Genomic DNA, 12,313 nt, shown 5'->3' on the forward strand with positions numbered 1-12,313 from the left:
CCTGCGCCTGGGATGACTGTCTTCCCACCTCCACGCAGCACAGCATGTTTGCTCAACAAAGCCTGACCACCAACCATAGGCCACACTAAGCCCTGCCCCATCTAGAGCGCAGAGGGTCCCGAGAATGAAATAAGAGCTGCTGGGGTGCAGAAATCCCCAGCTCTCTAATCTGCCATGGGCTGCCGCACTAGAGATCCCCTCTTGGCTTGGAAATCAAGCTGTTGGGGTTATAACTGCCCCCAGCCCCCCACCGGTACTTGTTCCAAGCCCATCCCTTTCGGTCTCCCTTTGGGCCCAGCCAGCCTTCCCAGCAAATTGACCAGAACTCTGGAGTCATCTTTGCTCTCTCCCACACACCAGTCAATCAGCAGGTCCTGTTAGATTATCTTTAGCAGCTTCTCCTCTCCCGGCTTCTGCTGTGCCCCTCCCCCAGCCCATCCCACTTCAGCAGCCCCTGGGATCCTTTGGGAGCTCATCTGCTCTCACCTCACTCCCTCCTCCTTGCAGCTGCTGGACTGGGCCTCTTGACGGTGCCAGGCGGGCTCCTGCTCCAGGCCTTGGCCCTGCCTTTAACCTCTGCTTGGAATGCTGTTCCCCTAGAGCCATCTGAGTGCCCCTTCACCTCCCTCCATCTTTGCTCAAATGGCACTTTTTCTATTAGGCCTGCCTTGGACATCTATTTATAAATGGAAAACAAAACATCTAGCCATCTCCCTTCTCTGCTTTATTTTTCTCTTTGGCGCATAACACTCTTGATTGCAGCATATGTTACTTGCTTGATACGGTTTGGATTTTGTCTGCCTCCTTTTTAGAATGCCCATGAGAAGGGGGTGTTGTTCGTTTTGTTCACCCACTGCTGTGTCCCCAGCACTGAGCATGGGACCTGCAGGGCATCAATGAGGCACCCCATGAACATGCACAGAATAAATGAATGAACCAGCAAAGGGGCTCCCCGGGATCCAGGCTTGGTCCTAGGCCCCCAAGTGAACCCAGCATGCTCTGTGACCACTTGGATCCCTTGTTCCTTTCAGACCCCAGCCCCTGGGGAACTCTGGCCCCACCTGAAGGCCACTGTCCCCGCACCCCCGGAGGTGGTTTCCAGGCCTGAGCTGAGTTCAATGGCAGATGATCCAGGGCCGGCTCAGAGTCATCCCAGCAGTCCCAAGTGGCTCGGGTGGACCCCAGCCACAGGCTCCTGGGAGCGGAGTGGCATCCACGGCACCCACACTGCATTCTCCCTTCTCTCCTCTCCCCATCCTCTTCCCTCCACGGGCATCCAGCCTGGCCGGGTAGACAGTGTGGGCAGAGGGATGACAGGGCACTGGACAAATGAAACAGAGTGGGCTTCCTGCCCCTCAGGTGGCCCTGCACATGATGCCAGGAACAGTGCCCGATCCTCCCCTGCCAGCGCTACAGAATCGTGCTGCTGGGCAGGGAACAGAGTCCCCGAGCCCAGCCCAGCACTGTGCTGACAGCCGGGTGGCTGAGGTCAATGGAATTAGTGAGAGTGACAGCTCCCTCTGCAGAGCCCACAGGGACTTCTGTGGGCTCACAGTCAGTAGTAAATATGGGCAGACAGGCAGGCATACCTCTGCAGACCTAGAGATCTGGCCACAAAGGCGGGGAGCGTGCGTGTGTGCCTGCGTGTGAGTGTATGTGTGCGCGCACACGTGCACATTATAGGTTCCAAACTCATAAACTGACTGATCACTGTGAACTCCACATCCACACCCCTCACCCCAGCATCCCAACACCTAGAGATGTGCTAGGGCACCAGGAGAGAGGGAAGACAGTGTCAGTACCATCCAACAAGAGGCATAACAGAACAAGATAGCCAGACCACCCTGGGAAACAGCCTACTTGAGTGCTCATCAAACGGGAAGACGGGTCTCACTCAGCCTCACTTAAGAGTCTGTGAAATGAGTCTAATAATGCCCATGTTTCAGGGTGGCCAGAATTAAACAAAACGATGTAGGTACCCAGCAGATCATCTATTTGGATTATTAGCAATTTCATTAGAGCAGAATGGGCTGCCCTTTCATTCTAGAAGCAACCCTGGGTGCCCCATTCTGTCTTCACAGGAGCAGGTCGCCAGACACCAAGGTCCTGTCCCCCCGGGACTCACCAATCATGGTAATGCTGTCCGTGAGTGTGCGTGGCCCAGCTGGCTGGCTCTCTGAGGCGTTGTGGTTTGCTGCTTTAGAAGCACAGCCTCATTTAATCCCCCAGAGGCCCTGGAAGTTGGTTGGCTATTGTCATCTGCAGATGAAGAAACAGAGAGGCGAAGTGACATGCCCAGGGTCACCCAGCGGACAAGGGGCAGAGCCAGGTCTTGAGCTGAGAGCTACGGGACTACCATCAGGCAGGAGGGCACCCTGTACGGCCCTGGTCACCGACTCCTCAGATCTGGACAGCACCTGGGGCTGTGGGAAGTTGGAATGAGCAGTATTGAGACTCAGGAGGTAACAAACAGGATGCTAACGAGCAAGATCTTAGAGACTCGGAGATGGAAGGAAGAGCAAGGACAAGACAGGCGGAGAAGGCAGCGTGGCAGACCCAAAGTGAGGACAAAGGGTGCCCCAAGGCAGGCAGGCTTCCTCCCCTCTGCCAGGGCCTGACTCTGCCCTCCTAACTGATTAAGCTCGTGAAGGCCTACCTGTGCCTGTCTTACCCCTCTCAAGCTCTCTGAGTCCTGGCCTCGAGCAACTTGGTAGCCAGGAAGCCGTGGAGGGCCCGGTCTGGCCTCAGAGGTTGCTCTGTGAGCCATGTTTCCCTGGCAGCTTATCGTCAGTTGAGACCACTGTCTGCCTGCTAAGCTCCACTTTTCTCAAGCTCATGTGGGGGTCAAGGTGCCCATCATGGGCCAGCCCAGGCGCCAGGTGACATCCAGAGGCAGAGTCAAGGAAGCAGTACCGTAAGACCTGTGTGTCAGCTCTGCAGGGACCCTGGTATGGGGGCAGGCACCTCCCTGACTCCAAACTCAGCCTGTCGCAGGAGCTGCTGAGAGAGAGGCCCCGGAGGCCCCACGGTCTAGGAAAGCTCTGCTTCGGCTGGAATGAGCTGGGTGCCTCATAGTGCTCCTTGACTCCTACCTAGTACTTCTGCCAGTGGGCATGAAGTCCCCTTCCTACAGATATGAAAACTGAGAGCCGGGCATGGTGGCACATGCCTTTAATCCCAGTACTCAGGAGGCAGAGGTGGGAGGATCGCCGTAAGGTCGAGGCCACCCTAAGGCTACACAGTAAATTCCAGGTCAGCCTGGGCTAGAGTGAGACCTTACCTTGTAAAAACAAACAAAAAGACCTGAGACTTGGGGCTGGAGAGATGGCTCAGCAGTTAAGGTACTTGCCTGCAAAGTCTAAGGACTCAGGTTCAGTTCCCTATGTATATTGAATTACCTATGTAAAGCCAGATGCACAAGGTGGCACATGCATCTGGAGTTCACTTGCTATGGCTAGAGGCCCTGGCATGCACATTCTCTCTATATGTTGGCCTTTCTCCTCTCTCTGGCAGAGGCAAACAGGCATAAGAATGGGCATCTCCCCTATACTCTTGTATCTATCTTATCTTGGCTCTCCCAGACCTGGCCAGACAACCAGCCTCACCTGAGCCACTCTAAAGGTGTGGCTGACTTTTTGTTTGTTCATAATTTTTTTTTTCTTTAGGTAGCCCAAGCTAGCCTTGAACTCACTATGTAATCTAGGCTGAACTTCAACTCCTCATCCTCCTGCCTCCTCCTCCAGAGTGCTAGGATGACAGGCCTGGGCCACCATGCGCAGTTGAGTCTCAGTCTTGCTAAGGACGGCAGGGCCTAGGACCAGATAGATCTGAGTTCAAGTCCTTCACCTGCCATTTCTCAGCTTTGTGGTAATCGTAGCTGTTGGTCACCTGTCGGCTCTGAGCCTTGACTTCTCCAGGTAAGAGAGCCTGTCTCTCAGGTCTGAGGGGTTTAGTGGTGTGAGGTCAAAGTTGGGGTCTCACCAGTGTAGAACCCAACATACCCTAGACCTGCTGCCCTCTCTCTGCCCACTGAGGGAAGGACTGAAGGGCCACAGCTGAGAAGAGGCCTGTGTCCTCACCTCCCTTCCTGCAGAGTCCTCTCTCCCCCTCCCCTTCCCCTCTCGACTACATCTCAGGCTCCATCTGAGGCAGGGCAGCATGGTGAGAAAGACACTTGGTCAGAAGCCCACAGGTGGCAAAACTGAGTCCCAGAGAGGGAAAGCAAGGCAGCCAGAATCATGTGGCCAGACAGCTAGATTGCACCCCAGGCCCTGGCTTCCCCCCTTCATGCCTCTCCAGGCAGCACATAGGATCTTTCCTAACCCATTCCCCCAACTCCTCAGGGCTTTTGTTTGCACCTTAACCCCAGCCCGAACCCTTGCCCTTCTCCCCACCGACCTGGATCTTCGCAGCCGGGAAGGCCTGGTGCATCCAGTCTTTACGCAGCCCCCACAGCTCACTGGCTACCTGTTCACCTGACCCTCAGCCCATCACCTGTCAGGTCACCCCATGTATATGCCTGCTTCTTAGGAAATACCCTCCAGCTGGCTAGACCACCTCCTGGAGACCAACCTGCTCCACCTGCTTTGGAGAGGACTCTGTAGATAAGACAGGGGGAGTCTCGCCCAGAATCCAGCATCGATCCTGGCACAAGCCAGCTGCTTAACACGTGCCACCCCTGAACCACATCTACCCACTCATTTAGCCAAGGCGTGTTTATGCAGCACCTGCCCTGTGTTAGGAGCCTGGGATACAACGTTGCGAGATGGGCACAGCCCTGTTCTAATGCGGGTCACATTGTAGTAACAGACACACGTAGTGTATGGTGAGATCAAGTGATAATAAATGCTATGAAGAGCAATGGAGTGGAAGAGAGTGGGGGAGGGGAGCAAGGGAGGGGCTCTCTGATCAGAGCTCTGAAGGAAAAGAAGGAGTGATAAAAATATGACAGGCAAGTGTGTGTTGGGGAGAAAGAACAGGAAGTACAAAGATCCAGAGGGGGGAATACGCCTGGCACATTGGAGGGCTAGCAAGACTGCACAGTGGGTGGGTGGGGGTTGCGGAGCTCATGGCAACAGGCTCTGCCCCGGGGTGAGTCGGGGTCACTGCAGGCTTTGGGTAGAGGAGCCAGATTTGAGCTCGAACAGGTCACTCTGGCGGCTGTGTGAAGAATGGGTTTGTGGGCGAGAAGTAGGGAGACTCTGAGGACGCAAAGACAGCCAGAGAACAAAGCTCTCTTTGGAGGAAATGCTGTCTGGGAGGACTGATGGAACAAGGGGAGGGAAGAACAGAGAGTGAGGCCTGGCCAGGCAGGAGGCACATGGGAGTCCAACTAAGGACTCCTTTTGAGCAGTGGGGAAGTCATGGCAAGTTCTGTGCAGACAGATGAGAGGCTCCCGTTAGTTCTTTTTTGGTTTTGTTTTGTTCTTTTGAGGTAGGGTCTCGCTCTAGCCCAGGCTGACCTGAAATTCACTATGTAGTCTCAGGGTGGCCTCAGACTCACAGTGATCCTCCTACCTCTGCCTCCCGAGTGCTGGGATTAAAGGCATGCACCACCACACCTGGCTGATTAGTACATTTTTTTTAAATATACATTTTTTTTCTAATTTATCTAAGAGGTACATACAGACACAGAAAAGGTGTGCATGAGTGTGTCAGGGCCTCCAGCGCTGCAAGCGAACTTCAGATGCATGCATCACCTTGTGTATCGGGCTTTATGCAGGTGCTGGGGAATAGACCCTGGGTTGTCAGGCTTTGCAAGCAGATGCCTTTAACCGCCGAGCCATCTCTCCAGCCCCTGCCTATATTAGTTGTTGATTATATTCCACCTGTGCTCGGTCTGACATGCCTTCCTGGCCAGGCATCCGAGGCACCTGCCTGCTGGGCTCTGTGGAACATGTTAAGACAGTTAACACTTGCTGAACACCTGATGCATTCCTGGCCTCTGAAGTCCTTAAGTGTTGGTCCTTCTACTGTTACTAGTTATTACTGTTATTATTTATTACTATTGGTTATAATTATTACTATTACTGTTGTTATTTGTTGCTATTACTATTAGGGTTTGACAAATGAGGAAAACAAACAGACCCACATTGTGACGTAGCTTGCAGGTGGCAGAGCCCGGATGCAAGCCCAGGCAGTGGATTGGATCTCAGAACCCTGGCTTGCCTCTCTGGCTAAGCCTGGCCTCTGGCCCTGTGCGAGCGGCTGGCACTCCTGTCCCGCACTCAGCGCTGCAATTCTCCCCACAGGTGGAGTGGGGTCGTTGGGCCTGTTTGCAGAGAAAGAAACAGAGAGGTGGAGACACTTGTCCAGGGCCCCAAAGCTTGTCCTCAGAACGGCTGAGATGCCAGTTCAAAAGCCCGAGCCGAGTGCTTAGCAGGCACAACACAGAGAATCTTCCATTTCCTCAAAACTGGGCCTGCTCAGGGTCAAGAGATACTACAGAGTCTCAGCCCCAGCAATTTAATTTCGTCTTCTCTTTTGAGGTGGGAGGCAATACATCTCTCCCAGGCTGCCCTGGGGTTTGGGTCACAGGTCCCTTGGTGTCTGTCCCCTCCTGAGTGTCCTTTCAAAAAGGATTTTGATCCCAAGCAGTACTCTGGCCCACAGGTCCTGCCCTGCCGGCTGACACTCCCCTCACTCCCCACCCCCCCAAGCCTGGTGACAGCTCAGGGCTTTTCAGCAAAGAAACCCACCCAGCACAGGGAAATACAGACCCAGTCAGGTCCAAGGTCACTCCATAAAACTAGATTCCTAGAAAAACACAAACCAGCAATTTACCCTGTGAATTTTATTGGCCTTAAAAAAAAAAAAAAAAAGCTATCTCATTTGAATAACGAAGAGAGAAGCCATTCCTAGTTCCTCCTTTATTAATGAACCAGGACACACAGTCAACAGAACAGCACACTTGCAGGAAGCTCCGGGTCTGGTTTATGAGACACTTTTCTTTCATAAAACTCAGCCTTTCTATTAAAACACGACAATGTCCAAACACATTGCTTGTTTGTAAGAAAACGGTCTTTCACATGGGGACAAGGCTTCATTTGGGATTTTCATTTTTCAAAGCTCAGATCCTCCTGACTCCTTGCCTGTGGGAGGAGGGAAAGTGATTTCCGAATCCATCTGATATGTCGGATTTCTTTGTGGTATCCACTTCATTGCTCAGCAGCCAGCCATGATGTCATAAACCCATCAGATTTCCGGTAGGGGGAAAACGCTGGGGAATTGGAAAGAATGGATGTTTCTTACCCGTCAGGAAGGAGGGGATGGGGGATGGGAGGGTGAGGGTTGTGGGGGTGAGGGGGAGTGGGGGGGCAGTGTAGGGGGATGGGAGTGTTTGGGAAGAGAAACCTGGTGGCTGGCGGGGGAGAAGACAGGCAAGCTCAGGGTTTGTAATATTAAATGTCAGGCAGAACCTGAAAAGCCCAGCCACCCAGATGTTTTCTCCATATCCAGATGTCTGGCATGGAGCAGACCAGCCCCCCTCCCAGGAGGCCCTCGGCATTTCAGCTTTGACCTCGGGTCTGCAGCGGCAGGGATCTGGCTGCCAGCAGCCGCATCCTCCGGCTGCCCACCCTGGGGGGCACCGCGGGGGCGTGGATTTTTTTTTTTCTAAATCTTTCCACAGGGATGAGGATGACAGGAGTAACTAGGTCCAGGTTTTCAAAGGCTGTTGAAGCAGTGATTTTAAAAGTTCAGTCCTTGGAATTAGCTTCTATAGAATTCACTGTGGAAGCCAAAAGGAGGGGGAAGAATCCCTCCACTAACACGCACTCACACTCACTCTCACACACAACCCAAAACAAGACCAGTGAGGCTGTGAACAAGGACACTGAGAAGTGAGGGGCCTTTCCCCAGAGCTCACTGCCCCCAGATCAGAAAAACACCCAACAGCTTTGTTCTTCCTGACAAAGCCCCTCACTTCAGAGGCACCGACAGTTGCCAACAAAAGCACAGGGTAGAACTAATTTACACTCCCACTCGAGACTGTACAGCAATGGGAAGGGCTCTGGCGGGGAGACTGCCTGTCTGCGCAGCAGCCTCCCGGCCCCACCCCAGGACAGGGCCATGGCCAAGCCCGCTCTTCTGAAGGCCTGGCCACATGCCTTACTGACGCTAGACCTGTGACATCACGGCTAATTGCCCCTGAAAATGAGCCAGGAACTGCAAGCCCCTCAGGGCCACAACTCAGGGACTTCACAAGGAGGCTGAGGAGAGGCAGCTGGGGTGGGACACAGCTCCAATTAAACCCAAGTGCTCACATGACAAGCCAAAGGGCCAAGGAGACAGCAGGCGCCAGGGGCAGGAGGAAGCGAGTCCTGGCTCACGACTGGGGGCCCTGTGGCCTCACCTCCTACCACAGCGTGTATGTTTTACAGACGAGGAAACAGAAGCCAAGGTGTGTTGAGTGGCCTACCCAAGGTCACCTGGCTAATTAACGGGGCAGCTAGTACCAGGGAACAGACACTACAGTTCTGCCATTGCCCAGTCCTGCCCAGAACAGGAGCTAATTTAATCCTCACAACACCCTGTGAGGGAGGGGTTACCATTAAGCCCGGTGTCCACAGGAGCCCACGGAGGAGCAGAGAAGTCAGGCTATCTGCTCAAGGTCGCACAGCTCCGTCATTGGCAGAAGTTGGCCTGAACTTCCGAGCCAACTGCTTGTGAGTCCAGTGCTCTTGCTGCTGGATGCGGGGAGAACAGGGAGGTTTGGCTGGGAGCAGTGAGCGTGATTTAAACACACGTTTAAAATGCCAGGCGATCCCCACAGAACAGAAGTCAGTAAGTCACTGCAAATTAATTTTTTTTAAGGCGATCCAGGCAGGAGGGCTGGCTGGCTGGGCGGTGGGTGGGGGGTGGCTTTGATTCTGTCCCTGCCAGAGCCTGAATAAAAAGCACGGAGCCGGTCTCTCTAGCCGCGCGTGGCGGCCGCTCAATCCCCTGAAGCAGGGTGGGCAGGAGGGGGATGTGATAAAAGCCCTGTCAGGCATCTGCCACAGCCCGACAACCTGCCGCAGGAAAGGTGCCAGGCACATAGGTCTGACGGGCACAGAAGCCACGAAAAATAAAAATAAAGAGTCAGTCGCTGTGAGCATGGTTTCTGCTTTTCAGCTGGAAGACTTCCAAGGGTCTGTGGGCCGTCTGGGGAGCTGTGAAGAGCCTAGAGAGGGGCTGGAGAGGTGGCTTAGCAGTTAAGGCGCCTGCCTGCAAAGCCAAAGGAACCAGGTTTGAGTCCCCAGTGCCCATGTAGGTCAGACGCACAAGGTGGCACATGCATCTGCAGTTCATGTGCAGCGGCTGGAGGCCCTGGTACGTCCATTCTCTCTCCTTCTCGCTGTCTCATAAATAAAAATATTTTTTTTAAAAAAAAGAGTCCAGAGATCTGACTCTGGTCAGGGAGGTGCTGCCCAGGATGAGTTCTGCCCATCCAGGACACGGGATGTATCCTAGTATCCTAGTAGCCATGGGCGGGGTGGGGGGGTGGGGTTGTGTGCTGCTGACTGTCACCTTTTAGAGCAGTGCTGAAGGAAAAAGCCTCTAAGAGCTGAGACCAGCTGGGGACAGGCTGGTGTGACCCCAGTGGACAGGACAGGACAGCTCTACTGGGCCTCTCCTGGGGGCCACTCTTCCCCTAAAGGCAGCCTGGCTTTGCAGCAGTGGTCAGTACCTGGTTTCTCCACACTTGCCCCTGCACCAGGCCCGCTGACTTCTTTTACTTTGTTTCTGTGAAAAGCAAGTGTGGCCCAGAGCCCGCATCTTACCTTCCCTCCCGCCAGGGAAAAAAAATAAAGAAAAGTTTCTACCATCTGCACTCCTCCTCCTCAGGAAAGCCTAACCACTCTCTACTCACTTTGCTTACCATTTCCCCCCGCCCCCCAGCAGAGATCCCAGTTCTGCTCTAAAGGCACTCTTGCTTGACGGTGGGGACAAACATCAACCAAGGACTGACAACAATGCCCACCTTGCAAGTTATGTGAATCTATCAAAGTATCAAGTCAAGGAGGACAGAAGGCTTCCTGGAGGCAGTGACACTGGCCTTGATACCCAGGAGATAAGAAGCATTGACACCTCTTATTCACTCAACCTCAGAGAGAGGCTTTTTCTGACACCCACCCAAGCTGCCTCCCTCCCTCTGTCCTGTTCCCTTCCTGATGGTATGTTGTTGGCCATCTGTGTCCCTGCACCGGTCTGGAATCCCAGCGAGGCAAGAGACTAGGTCTGTCTTAGTCACTGCTCAGTTGCCGGTGCCTGGCACATAGTAGATGTTTGATGGCCTTTTTTTAAAACATGTTTATTTTTTATTTTTGTTTTTTGGTTTTTCAAGGTAGGGTTTCACTCTAGGCCAGGCTGACCTGAAACTCACTATGTAGTCTCAGGGTGGCCTCAAACTCATGGCGACCCTGCTTCCTCTGCCTCCCAAGTGCTGGGATTAAAGGCGTGCCCACTCCCGGCTTAATGATGGCCTCTTTGTTTTTTTAATCAAAAGAGTAAACAACTTGCAAAGGCCCTGTGGTCAAAGAAGCAGAGGACGGTTTGGGAGGAAGGATGGCAGCAAGGGATACAGAAGGCAATGAAAAATGAGACTAGGGCTGGAGAGATGGCTCAGTGGTTAAAGGCATTTGCTTGCAAAGCCTAACAGCCTGAGTTCAATTCTCTGGTACCCATGTAAAGCCAGATGCATGAAGTGGAGCATGGATCTGGAGTTCCTTAAAATGACAAGATGCCCTGGTGTGCTCATTTTCATTCTCATTTTCTCTCTCTCTGCTTGCAAATAAATATTTTTTTAAATTCAACTGAGCCTCTCCAAGAATCACTCTAGACATGTTGGTATCACTCCACCAAGTTCCCTTCGGCTCTCCCCTGGGGTAAAACGTCTTCCTTTCCTCATAGGAGACTGTCACATAAAATCCTCCCCCAACCAGTCCTCCCCAGGCGTGTGTGATACTTCTGAGGAGAGGACACTAGCATCGCAGCCAGAACTTTCTGCCACTGTCTTCTCTCCTCCATGAATCCCCTCCCATGGGCTGCAGGGAACCTCAGAGGCAATGGGAAACAGATACAAGGGTCCCAAGCCAGGGTCTCTCGAAGCCCCACCCCTCAGTTCCATCTGTTTCCCCTACCCCAACGCCAGGCCCATCATTCATCCTCAAGCTGGGCAGAAGGAGAAAGTGGGCCAGACCTGATGATGTCAGCGCCCTCCCCTGACTTCCAGAGCCACGGCACACCAAGGTGGCCTCTAGTCAAATTGGGAGACACGGAGACACCCCAACAGCCAAGCCACCCATCGGGACGGAGCAGATCCGAAAGACTCGTGGAATCCCAGGCATCTCGCTCTGCTGGACTCGCTTCTCAGCCTCCCAAGTCCCTTCCCCACCTCGGCCGCAGCAGCCCGGGCCGCCCGGGACAATCTGAGGCTGGTCCACCCGCGCACACGGGACAGGTGAGCTTCGCGCGCCCCTGCCCGCCAGCGGCTCGGCGCGCTCCGCAAACTTTCCGTCCGTCGGTCCGTCCGGAGCCTCGGCCGCTGGCGCGGGTCCCTCCCCCACGCGCCCCCGGGCTCTCGGGTCCGCGTCCTCGCACGCTCACGGCGCGCGAGGGACGGCGACCTCGCCCGGGGCGGAGGGTCAGTGCGGCGCGGCCCCCCTGCAGGTCCCCAACCTGCGCGCATCCCCGCCGCCCTCGGGGCGCTGAAGTCGCCGCCGCTTGAACCCGCGTCTGCACAGCGCCTTGGCGCTCGGTCCCCCGGGTCCCCTCGGCGGGGACAGCGACTCCTCCACGCTCCCGAGAGCCTCCAGGGGTCGGTCGGCGCGGGGGCGCACAGCCGCCACGGCCGCTCTCCGCCCGCCGCGCTGCCCATCCCGGGCCGCTTACCTTGCCCGAGCGCTGTCGCTCGCGTCCCCGCGGTCCCCGCTCGTCGCACAGTTTGCCGATGGCGAGAAGAAATGTTATAAATCCTCCTGCGCCCACGTGGCGGCTGTCCGCCCTGAACCCTCTTCTCCGCTTTTTAAAATTTATTTATTTTTCTTTTTTCTCCCCCTCCCCTTCTTTTCTTCTTCTTCTTCTTTTTTTTTTTTTTCTTTTAGGACAATACTGAGCCCCAGCGGCAGGCCACCGGCCACCGGGCTCCTTAGCAGGCGCGGCTGGCCGCGGAGGGGGCGTGGCCTGGGCGGGGAGGGGCGTGGCCTGGGCGGGCGGGCGGGGCGGGGTATATTAGCCCTGGCCTCCTCCCTCGGGAAGAAACCGTGGCCTGCGACTCAGACTCCAGTTCCAGCTCATGATTGGTCAGCCCGAAGGCCATGCTGACGTCTGA

At 54.7% G+C, this 12,313-nt stretch overlaps 1 long non-coding RNA gene across 1 annotated transcript; it reads right to left on the bottom strand.

Moving 5' to 3' along the window:
* Positions 1–6,916: 6,916 nt before the first annotated feature.
* LOC123461397 lies at positions 6,917–11,997 on the bottom strand. The gene is made up of 3 exons (XR_006637671.1): positions 11,875–11,997; positions 8,550–8,687; positions 6,917–7,219 (listed from the first exon to the last, which is right to left on the bottom strand). It is a non-coding gene; the product is annotated as an uncharacterized LOC123461397 (long non-coding RNA).
* Positions 11,998–12,313: the final 316 nt, after the last annotated feature.

The sequence above is a fragment of the Jaculus jaculus genome, chromosome 6, assembly GCF_020740685.1.
Source record: "Jaculus jaculus isolate mJacJac1 chromosome 6, mJacJac1.mat.Y.cur, whole genome shotgun sequence".
Lineage (NCBI taxonomy): Eukaryota > Metazoa > Chordata > Mammalia > Rodentia > Dipodidae > Jaculus > Jaculus jaculus.